Here is a 21,788-nt window from a genome sequence, read left to right as displayed (position 1 = left end):
GTGGCAGGATACAAAATCAATGCACAGAAATCAGTTGCTTTCTTATACACTAACAACGCAACTGTAGAAAGAGAAATTAGAGAAATGATTCCATTTACAATAGCACCAAAAACCATAAGATACCTCGGAATAAACTTAACCAAAGAGGTAAAGGATCTATACTCTAGGAACTACAAAACACTCATGAAAGAAATTGAAGAAGACACAAAAAGATGGAAAAAGATTCCATGCTCATGGATCGGAAGAATAAACATTGTTAAAATGTCTATGCTACCCAGAGCAATCTATACCTTCAATGCCATCCCGATCAAAATTCCAATGACATTTTTCAAAGTGCTGGAACAAACAATCCTAAAATTTGTATGGAATCGGAAAAGACCCTGAATCGCCAAGGAAATGTTGAAAAAGAAAAACAAAGCTGGGGGCATCACGTTGTCCTATTTCAAGCTATATTACAAAGCTGTGATCACCAAGACAGCATGGTACTGGCACAAAAACAGACATACAGACCAATGGAACAGAATAGAGAACCCAGATATGGACCCTCAACTCTATGGTCAAATAATCTTTGACAAAGCAGGAAAAAACATGCAATGGAAAAAAGACAGTCTCTTCAATAAATCGTGCTGGGAAAATTGGACAGCCACATGCAGAAGAATGAAACTCGACCACTCTCTAACACCACTCACAAAGATAAACTCAAAGTGGATGAAAGACCTCAATGTGAGACAGGAATCCATCCAAATCCTAGAGGAGAACATAGGCAGTAACCTCTTTGACATCGCCCACAGCAACTTCTTTCAAGATACATCTCCAAAAGCTAGTGAAACAAAAGCAAAAATGAACTTTTGGGACTTCATCAAGATAAAAAGCTTCTGCACAGCAAAGGAAACAGTCAACAAAAGAAAGAGGCAACCCACAGAATGGGAGAAGATATTTGCAAATGACACTACAGATAAAGGGCTGGTATCCAAGATCTATAAAGAACTTCTCAATCTCAACACCAAAAACCAGATAATCAAGTCAAAAAGTGGGCAGAAGAGATGAACAGACACTTCTCTGAAGAAGACATACAAATGGCTAACAGACACATGAAAAAATGTTCATCATCATTAGCCATCAGGGAAATCCAAATCAAAACCACACTGAGATACCACCTTACACCAGTTAGAATGGCCAAAATGGACAGGGAAAGAAACAACAAATGTTGGAGAGGTTGTGGAGAAAGGGGAACCCTCTTACACTGTTGGTGGGAATGCAAGTTGGTACAGCCACTTTGGAAAACAGTGTGGAGGTTCCTCAAAAATTTAAAAATAGAGCTACCCTATGACCCAGCAATTGCACTACTGGGTATTTACCCCAAAGACACAGATGTAGTGAAAAGAAGGGCCATATGCACCCCAATGTTCATAGCAGCAATGTCCGCAATAGCCAAACTGTGGAAAGAGCCGAGATGCCCTTCAACAGATGAATGGATAAAGAAGATGTGGTCCATATATACAATGGAATATTACTCAGCCATCAGAAAAGATGAATACCCAACTTTTACATCAACATGGATGGGACTGGAGGAGATTATGCTAAGCGAAATAAGTCAAGCGGAGAAAGTCAATTATCATATGGTTTCACTTATTTGTGGAACTTAAGGAATAACATGGAGGGCATTAGGAGAAGGAAGGGAAAAATGGGGGGGGGGGAATTGGAGGGAGAGATGAATCATGAGAGACTATGGACCTGAGAAACAAACAGGCTTCTAGAGGGGAGGGGGGAGGGGGGATTGGTTAGCCCGGTGATGGGTATTAAGGAGGGCACGTACTGAATGGAGCACTGGGTGTTATACGAAAACAATGGATCGTGGATCACTACATCAAAAACTAATGATGTATTGTATGGTGACTAACGTACCATAATAAAATTAAAAAAAAAAAAAGTGTCCAACTCTTGATTTCAGCTCAGGTCATGATCTCAGGGTTGTGAGATCGAGCCCCACACTGGGCTCTGCATGTGGTGGGGAGTCTGCTTGAGGATTCTCCCCCTTTCACTCTCTCTCTTTCTCAAATAAATAAGTAAGTCTTTTTAAATAAAGAAGACAAAATTGAGACATAGGAGGATATTAAATGATTTGTAGCATATCACATAGCAAGGTCACAGGAAAGCTGATAAGATCTTGGACTCCTTCACTCTGTGTACTAGCCATGACTAGTTCTCTGACCAGAAACATTTTTCTCCTTCAGGGAATCCCAATTTTCACATTTGTAGAGGTTGGAGATTTTCACTGAGAAAGCAATGCCTCAAGGGACTAGGAACTTTTGAAAAAACTCAAGGTTTTTAACCTCAACCTAGTACAGCCAAATATATTGATCAACATTTAACAATTTCAGAATGTTAGAATTCTAAAATTCTTGCTTAGACAGAAATCTAAATTTGAAACTGAAAGTAAATCATCTTTCCCCTCCTTCATTATTTAGTTATCACTTAGTAAAACATTTAGGTATTAGGTATTTATATATGTATGCAAAAATGCATAAGTTTGTAAATTATAAAATATATGGGATTTATTTGGGGAAAGGTTATGAAAAATAGCATCTACTTTGAGATGTTTCTGTAATAACTTCCAGTTGTCATCATTTTTGACCAAAAGATTAAATTTCTGATATGAGACTAAAGACTCAAGCAGTTAGTAAGGAAGCAGGGACCCAACCAGACCAAAATTTTACTAAGTCATTGCTACCAATCTAGAGAAAGAGCACGTGAAGTAGTTTTCCATACTTTAACTTTCTACCAATTGGGATTTCCAGTTGAGAAATGAGCAGATTCTAAAAAGCTCTGGCTGCCCAGGTTAGTATGGCGCAGGCAGTCCCTATGCTCACCAACTCATCTGCTAGTTTTCCCGTACAAACCTGATCTCAGCCAGAGGCCATAGGCTAAGGACCAATAATGCAGGATCTAAGCAGTCCCTTATCCCAAAGAAATCCCCAAAGGAGAAACTTTACATATACATGTAAGTGAGAGCCTTTGTGAAGCCCCTCCAATGACTCCTCCATGAAGAAATGCTCCATGTCACCTAGAAACAGCTTTATCACCATCAATAAATATGTGTTCCAATAATATTTGCTCCAATAGGGCAGGAACTGGAGATGGCTGGACTTAATCAAGGTCCAAGAGAGAAGAAAGTATGTGGAGAGGGCATCAGAGTCCTTGGAGTTGGAGAATGCTGATAGTTATCTGAGGAGAGCGAATGGTTGTGCTGAGTGCTGGCTTCCCCGGTGAATGCCAAATAGGGTTTTCCATCTCCATGAAATAAAATGTAATATTGTATTAATCACTTGGAAAAGTAAGAATTTTTTTCTATTGTTAACTGGTAAGCTCCCATGTCATCTATTTTTCTGTCAGCTGTTTTCTTAAATATAACCATTCAGCTCTATTATAAACATTCTCAAAGGAAATTCTGCCAGATTACCAACTCTGATTTGCATTAGCTAAGACTTATTTACATTTATTGTCTAAGGCAGGCTTAGATAATGTATGTGTTATTTGGTCCAGAAATAGTAAATCTTAGTTGTATCTGATAAGCTTTAACTCTGGATACTTGAAATGCCATATATTGTACACCTATTCAGAGCTAGTTTCTATGCTAGGTACCTTAATGTAAATTATCTCCTTTAATTTTCCCCAACAAACCATTTTAGAGATGAGAAAATTGAGCCTCAGAGAACCTAAATAATTTGGGAGGATGTACTGCTAGTAAGTGGCCAAGCTAGGACTCAAAGTCCTCTCCCCTCTTTTTAAGCCACTCACTCAATCTGCTTCTAAAAATGGGGAAGATTCTGAATTACCTTCTATGAGTCTATGGCGTTTTAATAAGGAGAAGGGGGATGCCAAAGCATATGGTTTTATGGTGCTAGTTTTTATCACACAAAACATGCCTGATTCAAGCTTGTTGTCAGTTAATCTCTCAGTGCAGCCTATGAGCCTGTTGATACCATAAACACTATTATTTAAGTCTTATTTTGTGAGACATGCCTCACAGTAGATACAGTTTAATTCTCAAATTAACCTCAAAACCACCTTAATTTTGCTAGATTAAAAATAATAACCTAAGCCTACATGTGACTATGTAACTATAAGGTAATGGAACTGATTTTTGGTGGGCATTATTGGCACTGGTCTGATAATTTAGAATGAATCCACATAGTGCATATCCAGATTCACTACCGATGAGTTTCATAATCTGTTAAATGGAGATGATACTAGTACTTAGTTCATAATATCACTGTGAAGATTAAATGAGATAATATATATAAAATTCTTAGATCAGTTCCTAACAAATAATAAGCACTCAGTGAGTAATGACTATTACCATATGTGAACATTACAGAAATAAAAACCAAACAATTACTGGTAGGTACTTAATACATAGCAAGTGCTCAATAAATATGTATTGAATGGATTAATACATTGTATCAGTTCTTCAAACCGGCTATGTGTTACTTATCTATGGTAAATGCAGTATTTGGTCTCACGCTGTTGAATTTAATACAAAATAAGATATTCAGTGTCATTAAGAATTATACACAATTTGCAGGAGCATTTATTGATTCTGAAAGAGCCTTTTTGGGGGGTTGAGGGTATCATTTATTTTCCTCAAGATTTTCACCCTTAGTTTTTGTGACTAGAGTTATATGTGTGACCACTAAATGGATATAGATTTTCCCCTTCCTTAATGGTCATGTAGATATGATTTATCTTATGGTACAATGGAAACAGAAGCTGTACAAGTATGTACAGTAAAAGAAGATAAATGGCCTGGAAGGAACAAAAAGGCAATGTGTGTCACAAATGCTTCCCACTTGTCTGGCCCAACTGAAACTCACTGAAAGTAACACAGTGAAAGTAAGAAAGACATATATTGTCACTGTTTGTTCCAGTTCTGGAGATGCTGTGTACTTTTCTGATGACGTCCAGATATTATAGTTTGGGGGAGCATTTTTTTTTTCTTAGGAAATTTATTTTGAAATCCTGAAATGTTTGCCGTTATGGATCTGAAATTGTCATGCTTTAAATACCACAGTTTCTAACTGGTCATCTAATTCCAGTAAGAGTTTTAGAAAGGGTTTGAATGTTGCCTCTCCCTAGAATATTCTTCCTACCAATGATATTCCCACTCTACCTTTAGAAGTAGTCCAAGTAGCTCTGCCTCCTACTTTTATGCATATTTGTGTCATTGCTCTTGCTATATAGTATTCTTGTGTTTTCTGCTTAGATATGTTTTTTTCTCCTTTAGAGTCTAGTGACTAAATTGTGAGCTTCTTGAAGACAAGGGCTGTGTGTTTGTTTTTAATCTCTGGATACCCAGTATTACTTAGTGGTTCCTAGAATAAAGTGGGTATTCAATAAATATGTATCCAATAAATTAATGAACTTGCAATCATACACACATACACACATTAGATCAGGGTCATGAATAAAATTTCCTATGTGTATTTCTCAACTGCTTATGAATGTTTTAACTTGCTTATGAACAGATTGGTATGTTTCTGAGTTCTCTAATCACATTGAGGGGAATTTTCTAATCTTTGAAAAAAACCTGTTTTTACCTGTTCATACTCTTTGTTTTTACTCTGAGCATTTCTTTTGCACGTGGACTGAAGCGTGCTGTCAAGTACTGATTACTTGGTTGAACCACACAGACAGTGTTACGAATCTTTATTTTTATTTGCACGCTGTTTGGTGGTGGTGTTCAAGCACATTACCTGTATGTTTAGAAAAAAAAATACATGGATTGTGTCATTTCACTGGAGAAGTCTTACTTCCATAAAAAATTCTCAGCATTTAATACAGTGGTTGGCGTATAGTTGGGATTCAGTAAATGTTTGTGGAATGCATGGACAAATCAGCAATTATTATTAACTGTTTTGAGGATGAGGTATGAGATTTCTTTTAAAAAGACGAAATGAAATGCCCAGCAGGATAAGAGTGAATAAGAGTGAATCTGACACTCATAATTCTTACCTCTGTGTTTCTAGACTGTTACGCAGGCTCACTGAGAAGTGCCTTATATGTCTGATTTCTCAACTTCACCCTGCAGTAAACTTTTGCAATCTGGAGGCTAGAGACCTCTTTTGTAAATGTTGTCTGCCCGAACTGCGTTGGCACCAAGGAGGCCTTAGCAGATAAAGTGGAGGAACATATGGCTCCCATCTGAATACAAATTGGTGGACATAACATGGTAATTCAGCTGAGATGTCCTCTATACTGTAAACTGAAAGAGTATGATTAGAGGTGTTTATAAACGGCGTCTGATTTTCCCCCACACACCCCTCCCCACCCCCTTCCACTGTAGTTTTATCGGCCTGAATCATAGCCATCCAGCGTCCCAGTCTCACTGCGTTATTTGTTAAAATGGCCAGCATGAGGAATTATTAATTAAAGCTAACAAATCACCCTGACGAGCTGTGCCCTGGCATGGCTGAAGGTTGATTGGTGAAAGTGTTCTCCTTTGGAGAAAAGACTTTTTGTGCTCGTGACGCAGTCAGGGACGGATTATTGAATATGCAAGTTAGAAGAAAAATCACAGGACAAGCAAATTGAGTATTTACTGGCAAATAATTGCTCTCTTAAGCTGTGGCTCTCTTCCTAAATTCTTAACATTCCCGAGGGTTAGAAAGAAACACAGAAAAATGCATCGGTACAGAGTACATTTCAAAAAAAATACATAGACTGATGTTTCAGACTTGTGCAGGTAAGTGTGATTGTGTGTGCATGGAAAGTGAAAGAACAAGGGAATGCAAGGGAACGATGGGGGGGAGTTTTTAATCTGGTGGGTTTTTGAAAATCAATTTGTTGTTTATTGAAATACTGCTTGGCGTATTTCTAAGTTGACTGAGAATTTAGTTTCAGTGCTGCATTTACTGTGAAAGTTAGAGAAACGAGAGAGGGTTTTCTCAGAGTTACTTCATGTCTTTATTAGCAGAAGGATATGTTAATGTTTTGCCCCAATAAGAGTTATAAATTTTGCTCGGATATTTGTGGATATATGTATACAATTACCTCCTGAGTTAGGGTTCTTTAGTTATTCTCAACATTTAAATATGACCTGTTTTAACAGTGCCCCAAACACATTTGGGTACAACTATTGCATTTATTTTTCCAAGTAAACTCGGTTTTCCATTTGCACCAAGCTAGTCCTTATTCAGAATTTCGAAAGGGACATTACAGTTCTGAAGTAGTTACTTAAACTTCAGGCTTCTATAATAACAAAAGTGTCCTTATTATCAATCGTATGGTCTTTTTATCTGAAATGTTGATCAGATTACTGAGTGTTGTGGACATTGTGAAGTAAGTGAGAGTAGTTTAGAGGCTTTTTCAAAACCAAACTTAAACACATCAAAATGTTGTGTGGAAATAAAGGCTCATTCTATGTATAAAATATAGACATTAAGAAACAGAGATGCCCTCCTAAGTATAGCTAGGTTATGTGAACAGCATTATCAAAACATGCATATCCACTGAGGATGAATTTCATATTCTGAAAACCTAGAAAATTTGCTTTCATTGACAACAAGCTGTTTTTGAAATGAGAATAATTGGCTGGCGAAATAGCATTTTAGGGTTATAATAACTATGAATAACATGGATTTAAAACAAAGGCATAAACATAATTTAAACTAAATTAGCTGATTAATAATTTCAAAGTGCTTTAACAATAAAACATCTACATGATAGTAATAATAGTCAGAATAATAATAAAAATGGAAAATCTGGCAATCACCCAGAAATTAGATCAGGTGACTCTCATAAAGTTTTAGAGAATCAGACATTTAAAATATAAATATATAAAACTTATATTTTGCCTTCTAATCTATTCCTTGAACCATGCAATATTGTGCTGGTCAGGATTTTTCTTTACTATATCCTATTTTATTAAAAAGCATAGTTTGTCTTAGTATGTAGAATAAAGCTCATAAGAAAGTTTAGAAAAAATATTTTTTAAGGTTTAATTCCCACTGGATAATATTCTGTTCTCGGTTTTCCTCCTTAAAGTTTCTTGTGACTATTTGAGGGCACAGTTTGGTCCATTATTTTGAAATAGCAAAGGGGGCATTTAAAGCATATGTTCAGAGACTAAACCATCTGCCGGTTTTATTATGAATACCACAGAATTATGAGGACTTGGAAAGGCTCAAAAATTGAGCCAGAGTTCCATGCAAGATTAAAAAAACAAAAACAAAAATACAGCACTTTGATTTTAAAAAGTGTTTTGCAATCACTTACTTTTGCTAAGTATTTTCTTTAGTCTTCTATTGGAGAATAGTATCATTACACCCTTTTGATATATGAGGAATGCATGGCAAAATATAGTTGAGTGACATGAACCTATGGAAAGGTAATGGTAATATTTTCTCTCTGATTTAACCCATTAAATTTAAGTGCCTTTTGGAATTTGGGGTAGACTTGTCAATAGTGAAACTCTCAGTGAATTGGAGAAACATAAAATGGTGACCGCTGGAACAAAAATGAAGTCCAGCTGCTAGCTTCTGGACTGTCTACAAGTGAGTTGCAAGAGAGATGCAGAGGTCAGACTAAAGAGCAATTCCGTAATCCAATTGTGATGTAATGGAAGTATGAATCAACTATTGGTTGCCCATGCTGGGGGGAGCCCATTCCCCCCAAAATGAGCATAATTTGACATTATTCCAGGGTAGTACTATATTCTTTTGGTGTCTGGAAGGATATGAGATCTAGAAATTAATACAAGAACAAAAATTACATTTAAATCCCAAACATAATAGTATTTCAGTCCAGAGCCATCACATAAAGACAAATCAAGATGAGTAGCATCGTTAAGATGTCTAGTGCCCAGTTAGAGTTCTCTTAACTTTGCCTAAATTTTACTAAAATCAGTCTGAGACTAGCTGGATCATTATTAGAGGAAATGCAAAAAATAGACTACTCCAACTTGAGGATGAGCTTTCAGAGTTGAGATGACTTATCCTTCTTTGTTGCTTTAATGAAAATTATTTAATTAAAAGAGAATAATAATGGAGGCAAAGGACTGAGGTGTTTGGTTTGAAGAGTCTAGGTAAAATGTGTGTGTAAAATACATACAAGGAAACACATTATTGCATGTATACATGTATAATTTCTTAAAAGAAAAATGTTTTCAGAATTGTGCACTTTGTTAGACTGATTAAGTCTAGGACTGTTTCTTATACAGTCAGGCTAAAGACTGAACACACATGTTTTAACATAGCTGTAGCTGGCTTTCGGTACTTGAAGGATGTCAGATGTAATGATCTGGTGCTGAGAATACCTATGTTGAATTTCATATGGATTTTCTCTTAAAGGTATTTTAATTTTGTGCCTCCCTAAGTTGCAATCCTGCAAGTAATCAAGTGAATCTATTAGCCCAAAGACTACAAAATGTCTCCATTATTTCAGGAGGTTAGTTTTTATTTTATACTTTGGGTGAGTTTGATATATATAACTAAAAGACACACACACACATACACACACACACTTTTTGTTTTGTTTTCTTCATTTCTTTCTGCCACCTTGTTCCAATGAGGGAATTAAAATGGCTGACAAAGGAAACAAAACAGCACAATGAAATACATGAATTAGAAGTAGATAAGAAAAATAAACAAAATAAAACAAAACCATAAACGAGGGCAAGGACATAAAAGTGGATTCAGGAGTAAAGTCAGCATACAAATTACATTCAGTGAAGTGTTATACATTTGCCTTTAAACTTCCTTGCAGCCAAGACAAAGAGAAAACCATGACAAGTCATGCAATTTACAACATTCATAAGAATAATAAAATAATTTCCATCATTCATTACTAAAGCTCTTAAAAAATGACAAACTCTGAGTTTTTAGAGAGCTCAGTGGTAAGACAACTCCCATTGAAAATAATTAGAGGCTGCAGAGACCTAAAGGTCAGGGCAGAAGCAGAAGCCGTACCTTCCCTGGGACATGTGTGGAGGAGTAGACTAATCTCCTTTCAATCCCAGGGGATAAGTTTCAGGGGGTTGGGCGAGGAGCTACAATTAGTGCAATGATGTTATCAAGACCAAGATCTTATGGCAAATTAGGCATTAAAGAGGAAATTTTTAAAATCATTTCATATAAATATATATGTATATATTTTAAGAGTAAGCCAACGATTTAGAAGGCATCCGCATTTATAAAAACCATTAAAACGCATTTTACCAAGTAAACCTCTTGAATCAACATTGCTTCCCTGAGTCGATCATGAAACATTGCTGCACTGCTGCCATTCTTCTACTTTTACTTTAAGCGCCCTGCCAGTCTTTGTCAAGTTTTAAAAAAGAACCCTTTCTAGCTTAAAATGTAATGTTCCTTGCCCTTGCCTCCTCCCTTGGTTCATTTTCAAAAGTCTTAGCAAACTGCCTGGTCTTTTCACAGGTAAATTTGATGGTTGAGTCACATTGAATAGGCTAGTTTTTTCTCCATATTGAAAAGGTGAAGGATAAGGATTTTTTTTTCGCATTATCTTTGTAACCCATTCCATAGTAAGTTGTCCAAAGACCACCTGTATCAGGATTTCCTAGGCTGCTTGTCAAAATGAAGATTCCTGGGCCTCATTCCAGAATTTCTGAATTAGAAGCTCTGAGGAGGGAGTCTGGGGATCTAGAATTTAGAAAGCTACCCAGCTTAATAATGCACACTCAAGTTTGAAACTTGAAAACTCAAGTTTCAAGATTTTTGACTTTAAAATTTCTGGTATATGACATAAAATGGTAGGATTTCCATACCACAGTTTATGAGAGTTTATTATATTAACACTAAGACACTAGTGTTCAGTAATACGTGAAGATAAAACTGGAAAGATCAAGCTTAGAAAAACTCTGCTTTTGTTTGACCCTTTAAATCATATCTCAGCATTGTATAAAACATTCTTTAATTTTTTTTAGCTATCATTTATTGAAAACTACTATATACTAAGTCATATGTTGAGTCTGGGTACTAGAGAGACAAAGATGAATAGGAACGAGACAGTCGATTGTCTGAAAAAACTCAAAATCTAGGATAATTTATTAGAATATTATCTTCTCCATACTAGGGAATTGCCACATAATCTCCTCTTGAGTAAAACTCAAGATTTTCATTGTATTATATCAGTATAAGTATACATTTGCTAATAGTAATTTCACATAGTAGGATCCTGCTACAATTTGGAAGCTGCAAAACATAAGTAAACCTTGTAGGGTCCTTCATCTTCCCTCTCAACAGGAGACTGTATCCCCCAAGTCTGGGATGGGAGGCATCACTGGGACCTTCTAATTCCATTTCTACTATCATCATCCAGTGATTTGTTACCATTATCCTCTTTGAGGATACCTGATAATAGGAAAACTTCTGTATCTCTTTCCATTGCCCCTCCAGAGGCTCAGCTGACTTGTAGGAAATACTGGAGTCTGTATGACAGCAGCCTCCATAGTTGGCAGGTAGGGCAAAATATAGAGACTCTCAAGCTGCTCTCAGCTAGTACTCAGTAGTGCTAGGAATTGGGTATCAGTAGGCTAGCAGGGACATATTGTGCATGAAGGAATTTGGTAGTTGGTCTGAGGAACAGGATGAGAGCTTGCAGTTTCACTGCTGATTCATGTTTTTCTGGAAAAGTACTGAAAACACCCACCCCTTTTATTATTTCCAGAACAATATGAGAAATACTGTGAGAACTTATATATCTTTTTCTTCCTTTTTTTAAAAACATATACTTCTTGAATATTTAGTGCCATGTTCTCTTCTAGGAACTCGAGATACAGTGGTGAATAAAATAAAGTTTATACTGTCATGAAGTTTATATTAGGGTATATAGTATATTAGGGATAGAGAGTAAAATTACTAAACGTAAAATGTTAAGTAATATAAAGATTAAAATATGCTCCATTTTTGGAGCACTGGGTGTTATACGCAAACAATGAATCATGGAACACTACATCAAAAACTAATGATGTAATGTATGGTGATTAACATAACGTAATAAAAAAAAGATCAAATTAGAAACTAAAAAAAAATATGCTCCATTTTTGAGACATTGCCTACTGCATTCACCATGACTTCCAATTATATTCATGATATTTCATAATGTGTTTGTATGAATGTGAGTGTGTGTGTGTGCACGCATGTGCATGTGTGCCTACCTTAATGCATTCATAAACTTCTCTGGGAACAAACCAGTCAGTTCAGGATATTCCTGAATATTGTTGTGGGAAGCACTTTTTAATGGAGACCTGCACATAATGTAAAGGGAGAAACAAGACACATGCAAGGACCAAAAAGTGTGCAGTCAACCACACGATCATTCTTTTTCAATTTTTTGCTTGTTTGTGTGTGCCTGCATGCATGTGTGTGTGTATGTGTGTTCTGAGTTGTTCGTTTTTAATGAACTAAATGCAAGTCACTCTAGATGCCCAGGGGTCTAAGAGGTAAATAAATTATGGATTCAGTCTTCATGGGACTAAAGGTAGAGGTGACAAACAATTAACAGTAGTATAAGGCTTTCATAAAGTTCTATGGAGGACGGAGTAAAGAGTACCGTCCCTGAATAGATCAGAGAGTAGAGCAACTAGAAAGATTTCCCAGAGGGAATCATTATTTAACTGAGACTAACAACCTAATAGTAGAACAAAACACAAAGAATTTTTTAAAGTGAAGTTCTAATTTTTCACTTGCTCACCTAAGTACCATATGCCCTTGGTGAAAATATTTTAGACAATTGGACAACATATTTTCCTTAAAAGAGGGTGGGAAGGGAAATCACCTATTAACTCAGCACTTAGAGAAACCATTGTTAACATTCATCAGATACTTTTTTGAACATGTATTAAGTTCTAGGGTTATGCCAACCAGCCACTGTCTTCTCAGAAGGGAGCATTTTAATTAGCAGGCAATATGAATAGCAGCAACTCAAATTTTAACTCTTGTTAGCTGTCTTCAGATTTGAGCTTACAAACCAGCTGGGTCCCTGTTCTAGTTGATGTAGACAGAAGAGCACAAATGCAGTATTCTTGGGCACACACATCATAGCACCTGCTATTTCGCACACCTAATATAGGTGTGAGAGACAAACTCACTGGGTTCAAAGTTTGGCTCTGCTTCTTCTCCATCTGTGTGATCTTGGGCAGGTTATTTGACCTCTGTGTGTCTCAGTGCCCTCTCTGTTAAATTAGATTATTAATAGTATATACCTCATGAGATATTTTGAGAAATGAATAAAATAATGCATGTAAAGTGTTAATCACAGTACTTGGCACATAGTAAAGTATTCAACAAATGGTATCATTATTATGATGCTAATTACTATTATTATTATTATTATTACTATTACAGTTATTTTCATTACCAAGGAAACTTGCCGAAAATATATTTTGTCCAGTGCAATTCCATTATCACTACTGACAAAACAATTCAAAACACATTTCCTACTGGGGGTAGGTCAAGATATCATCTTTGTGACACACATTAAGAATCAGGGTTTATAGCTGAAAATTATAATATAATTTAACTCAGTAGATAAATGACATTACGCAGACTAATTTTCTGTTTCTAGGTAGAAATGATGTTTAAATCTGCCTTAAATGACCTTCATGTTACAGATTTTGTTTCAACAATTTGTGACTAACTAGGTTTGTTTTATTAAAAGGAACTTTTAAGTCTAAAGCTCATGTTTTTCACATGGTTCTACATTTCTTTAGACCATCAGTGACTGAAAAGGATAAGAAACAATTTTAGCTAAAGAGTCATCTACAGGAAGGAAAAGATTCTACATCGTAGATCTGTATTTTAACATGATAGCAAACAAAGATATCTAGCCTAGCATGTGCCACATAGTAGGTGCTTAAAGAATGTTTTAAATTGAATTACATTTAAAAAGAAAAGGCATGTGAACATCATTATAGATATTCTGTGGAAGTGTAAATGATTTTAAGAGAATGATGACACAGTGAATAACATTGTATGAGAACAAAGCAGTTGTGTGAAATCCTGACAACACATTATGGTAACTTTCTAAAACTGTAGGCTTGCCTGTAGGCAGAACTACATGGTGAAAAGAACATAGATTCTGTAGTTGCACAGCCATGTTTGTGGTTATCACCTCCCCATTCAAATCATATACTCATGGATATGCTATTTCTTGTGCCTAAGACCTCAAATGGAAAATGGAGCAATAATGGCCTCATTACACAGTATGTGTGTACAGCACCTGTAAGAGTTCTTGGAACATAATAAATACTCAATAGATGATATCCATTAATGACAGCAATAAAAACAAGATGACATAAGAGCCCTGGGTGCAATGAATATAAACTCACCATATGTGTGTGTGTGTGTGTGTGTGTGTGTGTGTGTATGTAATATGAATTATATATATGTAATTCATCTTCATTAATATAAAAATACTAATACTTAAAGTTGTCTTGCTTAATGTTTGACACACAGTAGGAACTCTGTGAGTAAACTTCACCTGTTTAAATGCCTTCATGCAAAGATTTGCTTTAGCTATTCTAGTTAAGTGAAAATAGAATTCAAATATCTGAAACTAACTTTATCTTTTGAAAAAAAATGACAATAAAAGCGAAAGCGACCAAAGGATGTGTTACTAAAATAATCAAATAATTTGGACTTGATGCAAATAAAGATCAGGGATAACACTCCACTTCAAGTAGAAGAAAAAGTGAATTAACATGAGAAACTCTTAGGTGACCCCTAATTTGAATAGTATTAATTGGAAGTATTTTAAAGATCAAAAGGCTATTATTGCTCATTGCAGTGGTAGCTACATATGGAAAATGGCTGCAGAGATTCACAATACAAAAATAGTTCATTGCTAAATTCGAAATTCTGTTAATGTCACAAACAGTGGGATGTGAAACACAAATGAATTGTGATGACAGTTGAGTCCCAAGCTGCCTATTTTTTTCCCTCTGAGCTGCCCATATTTGGTTTTATATTTTCCTCAGTCCTGATTTAACCCATCAATATTTGTATTTTCTGAAGCTAGCACCACCTTGGAACATCCACTTAAGGATTTTGTTCCTAAATGCTTCTCAATTGCTAGGACTTTTGCTCTCACTGCTTTTCTTCCCACAGGTATGTATTCTTGAATCCTTATCTCTCACCTCAGAGTCAGAGTTTCGATCACTTCTTAACAGTCTTCTAGGACTCAATATTGCTCGTTACTCCTCCATTTCTCGCAAGTGTTTCAAGTGTCATTCCATTCTTCTTCATCTGCAGGGCAGATTTCTTCTCCATGTTACTTTGACTTGGGGGCACTTCCTGTCATCCTAATCATCTGCATTCATTTCCTACCATGCTTTTAAGAAACCTGGTTTTCTAAGTGTCACTCTTATCTTTTATGGTTGAAGGTCTCTATGATCCCAGATTTGGGGGAACAAAACCAGATGCACTATTTTATGAACTGAATAAAGCCCTCTTTTAAAGGCAGCAATTCCATATAACCATAAGTTAGCTTGACTTTTGGGAAATGTCATTTAAAAAATCTCTAAAGAGTATTGTTAAAATGACCAAATTATTTCAGCTTAATGGATTTTGTAGCATGGACAGCAGATCTACCTCCCAGAGCAATAGTCCTGGCTAAATATGTTTTATCTGGATTTTACTTCAGGCAATGATTTGGTTGCCTTTTATTGAGTGACCTCTCAAACCAAACATTTTACATTTAATTCTTAAAATAATCCTGTGAGATAGGTACCATTATCTTTACTTAATAGATAAGAAAACTTTGACCTAGAGAGGTTAAATGACTTGTTAAAGGGTGGAAATAGGATACAAACTCAAGGTTCTAAGACTCTAAAACCCATCTTTTCTCCATTACCGAATGCTTGTGCCTGGTTTTATGTTTACCTAATTGGTAGTGGGAAAGAAATTTGTAGTATAATTTGATTGGGAGCATGGCCAATTTCATCAAAGCAAACAAAGTGATGATGAGATTTTACTGTGTTATCATTTTAATAGAAATATGAACCCAGGGCTATGGATTCACAGGATCCCCAGAAGGGTGAAGCACACGAGTCCAGGCAGCTTTCTTTACTGCCTCCTTTGGTTTTAGGAGACAGATTGTTACTAGTTCTCATAGACCAAGGGGTTTGACTTCCCATGAAAGGCCTTCCATGTCTTGTCCTCATCTTTTTCTCCAAAATAAAAATCTGCTGATTCTTCCCAACAATTGTATTCTGTAGACCCCTTTCCCTTTCCAACTTTCTGGAAGGATTAGTAGTAGTAATAGTAGTAGTACTAGTAGTATTTAGTATTTTTATAAAGCAAACATTTAAAATATTTTTAATCCATTCATCACCATTCTATATGTTTCTCTCATGAGGCATTAATATCACTTTACTTTTAGATGCCTTTTACAATTTACAGCTTGGAAAATATATACAAAAAAACCGCACGTTGTTTTTTCCTTAGGTTCATTGAAAATAGAGATATATAATTTAGCCATGGTTTCCACATACAGTAAAGCAGTGGTAGGACTACCCTTCAGATTGAGAATCTTTATTTTCCAGGGTAGTACTCAGGCCTGATTTTCTGTTCCTTTCTTTTTTTAAGATTTTATTTATTCATTTATTTTAGAGAGAGAGAGAGTAAGAGAGAGAAAGTAGGAGGAGGGGAAGAGGGGGAAGGAGAGGGACAAGCAGACTGCCTGCTGAGCATGAGCCTGCTCCTGGGCTCCATCTCACAGGACCCTGAGATCAGGACCTGAGCCAAAGCCAAGAGTCAGAGGCTTAACCGACTGAGCTACCCAGGCGCCCGGTAGACCTAATTTTCTAATTTGTGCTTGTGCAGTCGGACCACTGAGTACCAGTTTGCACTCTAAGCCCCCAAACCTTGCTTTAAGCAGGAACTTGGGGCTTAGTAAAGATTGGCTGAGTTTATCACTTTACCACAACCACTTACTTCATCTGGGTCAGATCTTCTAAGAGGAGCTCCTAAAATTTCCCTAGAATTTAGAGTGATGTTTTAGCTGAAAGAAAGAAAGAAGGAAAGAAAGAAAGAAAAGAAAAAGAAAAGAAAGAAACTACACACACACACACAAAAATGGAATCATCTTTCTTCAAATACTTCCCTGAAAAGAAAAATAGGCAAACTTTATTATACGATGTTGAGTTTTGGATTACACATCCATGAGGTTTTTCCTGGGCTGTATCTCTCATGTTCACCTTTCCTCCAGTGGCAGTGAATGTTTCAGTGTCCTTCTCTCAAATTTGAGCCATTGTCAATTTTGATTTGTGTCTTCACTATTAATTATTACTCTAAATTTAAAATGAGTTAGATGTTTCATTCTTTCACTTTTTGAATATTTAGGAAGTTTTATTATGTGTTTGTCAATACTCACTGTAAAACTTGGCCCCAAATCCTGGTTTTTTGAACAAATATTTCCATTTTCTATAAATCTGAATACCGTTGCTTATTTTCACCCTTTCTCTGAGTCCCCAAATTCTTCAACTTTTATTCTTCTCTGGAAAGCATTGAGTCCTGGTTAAGTGAAAATTAAGAGTTTTAGAAGATGAGCATAAGAAAGAGCTATTTTCAGTTGTTTTCAAAATGGGCTTCCTGTCATGCTGTTTGTATCATTTTCACAAATGTGATACTGCATGGATATTACATAGACATAAGGCATATTCAGAGGTATCCATTACTAAAAATATGGAGGAAAATCCCACATATAGATGTCCTCCCCCCACAATGAATTTTGAGCATAAGAAAATACCTTTTCAACAGTGGGGTATCATGTTGTGCTTGGTGAACTCTAGCATTTGTATCCCTTGGTTTTCATGTTTGTGAAAAATCTTGAAGACTTATGACCTCTTTTTCCTTTTAGCTGCACAGTCTCAATATAATACATTTTGAGATTCAGTATGGTTATAATCCCAATCATACCACATTTAAAAGCAAAGTTCTAGACCGTGTTTCTCTGCCAGCATGACTCCTCAAAGAAAACGAAACCAGCCCTAACAAAACCCTCCTTAAAACAGAGTAAAATGGGGCTTACAAGAGCTGTTTTGAAAAATGGTTTGAACAGTGACTAACAACCAATTTTTCAGACACCATTGTAGCCATTTCAGGCTGTAGAGTGGACAGTCCACGGGGGGAAATCAATAAAGGGAGAAGATCTCTGTCACAGAAAAAAAACAAACAAAAAAACCCCTAAAAACACCGTTAAGACCGATTCACTCTCTATGAGTCTATTATTGCATTCCACTAAAAGGTGTTGAAAAAAAATCAGCCAACTTCTACTAAAACGAAGTGTCCAGACAAGCAAGTCTGTAAATAATTAAAAGAATAAACTGAGTAGAAAAAAGGAATGGGGGTGGGGTGGGGAGGAGATAAAGTACTTAAAATGTTGAATGTACCAAAGAGCAGAAAAACTCAGGGAGAGAAAGAACTTGTTCTTCAAAAAAAGATACTTTCATCCTTCACCAGTAACACAGAATTGATAGTCTGATAATAGAAGCCCTTTGGGTAAGGTTGGTGGGAAGAACACTGTCTTCAAAAAGGCTTCACTAAGGTATTCAGTTGCCCAGGGCAATCTGATCAGAGTGTCCTTGCTTCTAGAGTTGAGTAAAATAAATCAGGATGAACAACATATGGTTTAATAGTTAACTTTTAGAACAAGGGACAGGAAGATGCTTTTATGCCACAGTCCCAGCATTCGTTCCAATCTCATTACTAAAGTCTGTTCTGAGAGCATTTACAGCTTTCCGGAGAGTCTGACTTTGGCTGAATCCTGAAGATAGAAATATAACCTTAATGACCTCCTTGTCCTGCAATCTCCCTTAAGGCAGGTGAATCTTTGTGATAAAACATGCTCTAGGTTCCCAAGTATTCGTATTAATATCATTATTAATAATATTATTACTCCTTTCTTATGTTGGTAATTATCTCTCCATTTTCCTATTCTATTCTAGAAATAAGCGAAAGTTTTGTGAATATGCAGAGTTGCTTTCTCTAAATTTCTCTGAGAAAGTTTATGTGTCTTCTTCCAAGTTGGAAATTTGAGATATTTTGAAATATAGCTGTATGTGCAACTCCAATCCTGCTTTTTAAAACCAGAGACAGAAAAGATTTTAGAAACAATCTTTTATTTGACAAAGGGAGAGGACAAAGGAAGGGAGAGAATTGTATTTTTTGGATGATTAAGTTTTCACTGCTCGGTGTTGTTTGGCTAGTGGTGTTTTTATCAAGGTCTCTGCTTTCTCAGAATCCTAATCAGACTCTGCCCCTATGACTAAGAGAACCTCCCCAACTCTTAGCATCTTCTCCATGTCTTCCAAAGTAGAATAACCATGGGCTAGGATTTAATATACCTAATGAATGGGCCTTGGGTTATGAACAAGTACTAAGGGAAAATAACGTGAAAATTGAAGGCAAATTTATGATAAGCACTGAGATTGGGAAACTGTTGAAAAAATCTGGTAGGGAATTGCTGTTAGTGATAGAGCTAAGAACTAAACAGCAATAATAACAACAAACAAAAACCCATACTTGTCACTCCCCTCTCCCCAATTCCATTTAAAAAGAACCACCTCTATAACAACAGCCCAGCAAAGAGAGAGCACAGTTCTGTAATTTTGCTGCGTGACCACCGTGGATACTCTGCCATACAGTAACAGAGTTACTTATCCCTCATGTTTCTCAAAGATCACCTTTGTGCATGTCTCCAAAGCTGTCCTGCCAGTGTTACTATTCCCTCCTCTCTTCTTCTTTCCATGTGAGAAAAGAGGCTCTTTCTCGAACCTCTTTAACACATTCACCATTTCATTAGGACAGATGGGTGTTTATATATGATGTCTTTAAAGTGATGAGATAGCGAGAAGAGATTTTGAACAATATTTTACCAGTATTATGGAAAAATTAGCAACCATATATTCCATATACACATGCAAAAGCTGCATAAAATGCAAATTCTAGTCATGTCTGATCTCTTCTGCATTTATATAGTGACTATTGCTGTGGCATCTAGGCACTTTATGTTATTTCCTCTTATTATTATTTACCACCTGATCATTGCAAAGTGCTTTTAACAATCAGAGAATTTCATTAACAACCCATTCGCTCTCTCTTTGTTTTTCTGCACCCTTGCATGTGAAAGTATCTTGCATCTTAGTAGCTGTATCAGATAAATTATAGTAAAAAGATAGAGTGCTGCTGACAGAAGCATGGGGGAGAAAACCATCCCCAGGCATCTCCTAAAATCCAGTTTATGTTTTATAGTACCCAAATAATAACATTATAGAAATATCTATAGAAATTATAGAAACATTACAGAGTTGAACCCAGCCACTAGCTGTGCACTTTTATTTATCATGGTTTCCACCACTGTAATGATCAGAAATAAGAGGTGAGCAAGGCGAGTAAGGTCTGCATTTCACACATGCAGGGGTCTGGGCAATTGCACCTTCTCACTGTAGAAAGCTGATGACTTCTTACTGCTTCTTGACCTGCCTCTAGCCCAGAATCATACAAGTCAATCTGTTTTAAAATTCGAAAAGGTACTGTTAAAAATATTTTTAAGCTAAGAAGATCAAGATTTGTTTATAAAAGGTTCATTGTGATTATAGATGAAAGTGCGTGGTTGGTACCTTAACAGTTTGATTGAATTAAAATCAAGTTCACTCTGGGGTTTCCTTCTCAGTTCTACTCCTTGCTTTCTCTTTGACTCCAAGCTAATTGCATAACCTCTGGTTGACTTGCTCCTCGTCTACACATTCAAAGTGAAATTCAGAAGTGAGGTTATTAATCTAACTAATGTAGACTATAACATTATTTCTCTAAGTATTTCTGTGAAAGAATTGGAGATTTCTGACTTAAGCAGACAGTAATAAAAACTAACAGTTTTATGCACAATCTCCTCTTATCCTTAGACAACAGCCCTATGGAAGTGGATGCATCAGAATCACTTGGAGGCTTGTTAAAACACAGACTGCTGGGCCCCCCTCCTAGAGTTTCTGATTCTGAGTCTAGGGTAGGGACTGATGATTTGCATTTCTAACAAGTTCCCAGATGATGCTGGTGGGAACCACACTTTTAAAATCACTACACTAAGAGAGATGTAGCTTACGTACAGAAAAGGAAATCGAGGCCGAGTGGTCTCAAGTCCTGGCAGTAAAGTGACAGAGTACAGTCAAAAACCTAGGACCCCTGACTTGAAATATTTTTTTTTTTTGAAATCTTACTATCTTTCTACTACACACATTTTTCTTTACTTCTACTACTTTTATGTTTTGAATGACTTTCAGTTGCCTTGAGATCCTGAGTGAAATAGCTTTGTAAAGGGATGGTAATTGGATCTTTTCCCCTTGGATCTAGTAGCTATTCTTACTGGATTTGTGAAAAGAGAGGAGGAGGCCATTCCAAATTTTAGTGACTTGCTTTGGTATGAAGGGCTTTTAAGACCAGCCTATACTTCCCTTTTGGGGATAAGTGTAATAAACTTGAGTCTTCTTTGTGTTCATTCATCATAGCCCATAGTTAGATATGAACAGGTTCTCTTTGGTGGACTTATGACCATATTGTGCTGTGACAATGCTTTGTAAAAATTTCTGCCTGTATATTACTTCTTCAGATAGTCATGATGAACGAATGTGGCGAGGAATACATGGTGAGGCAGGGGAAGAGCCACGGCAAGGAGATTGAGGACACTGTTTCCAGTGCAACCTCATCCTGGCATGGGTCTACTTATCTTCACGGGGAGCAGGACAGCACAGCGCAGTGGTTCGTAATCCAGCCTGCACA

At 36.4% G+C, this 21,788-nt stretch overlaps 1 protein-coding gene across 17 annotated transcripts in view; it reads left to right on the top strand.

The window, feature by feature from the left end:
* ZBTB20 (zinc finger and BTB domain containing 20) overlaps positions 1-21,788 on the top strand; it is an 800,060-nt gene that overhangs the window by 353,272 nt on the left and 425,000 nt on the right. For 2 of the 17 annotated variants that reach the window (XM_078066372.1, XM_078066353.1), the window contains exon 1: positions 6,604-6,742. The exons of the other annotated variants lie outside the window; for them this stretch is intronic. The gene's annotated coding sequence lies outside the window, so the exon portion shown is untranslated. Of the gene's footprint in view, positions 1-6,603; positions 6,743-21,788 lie in introns of those variants that run through there. 17 annotated transcript variants of the gene reach the window in all.

Source organism: Halichoerus grypus, chromosome 1 (assembly GCF_964656455.1).
Source record: "Halichoerus grypus chromosome 1, mHalGry1.hap1.1, whole genome shotgun sequence".
NCBI classification, from domain to species: Eukaryota; Metazoa; Chordata; class Mammalia; order Carnivora; family Phocidae; genus Halichoerus; species Halichoerus grypus.
Note: the sequence above shows the minus strand (reverse complement) of the source record. Positions and strands in the feature narration are given on the sequence as shown.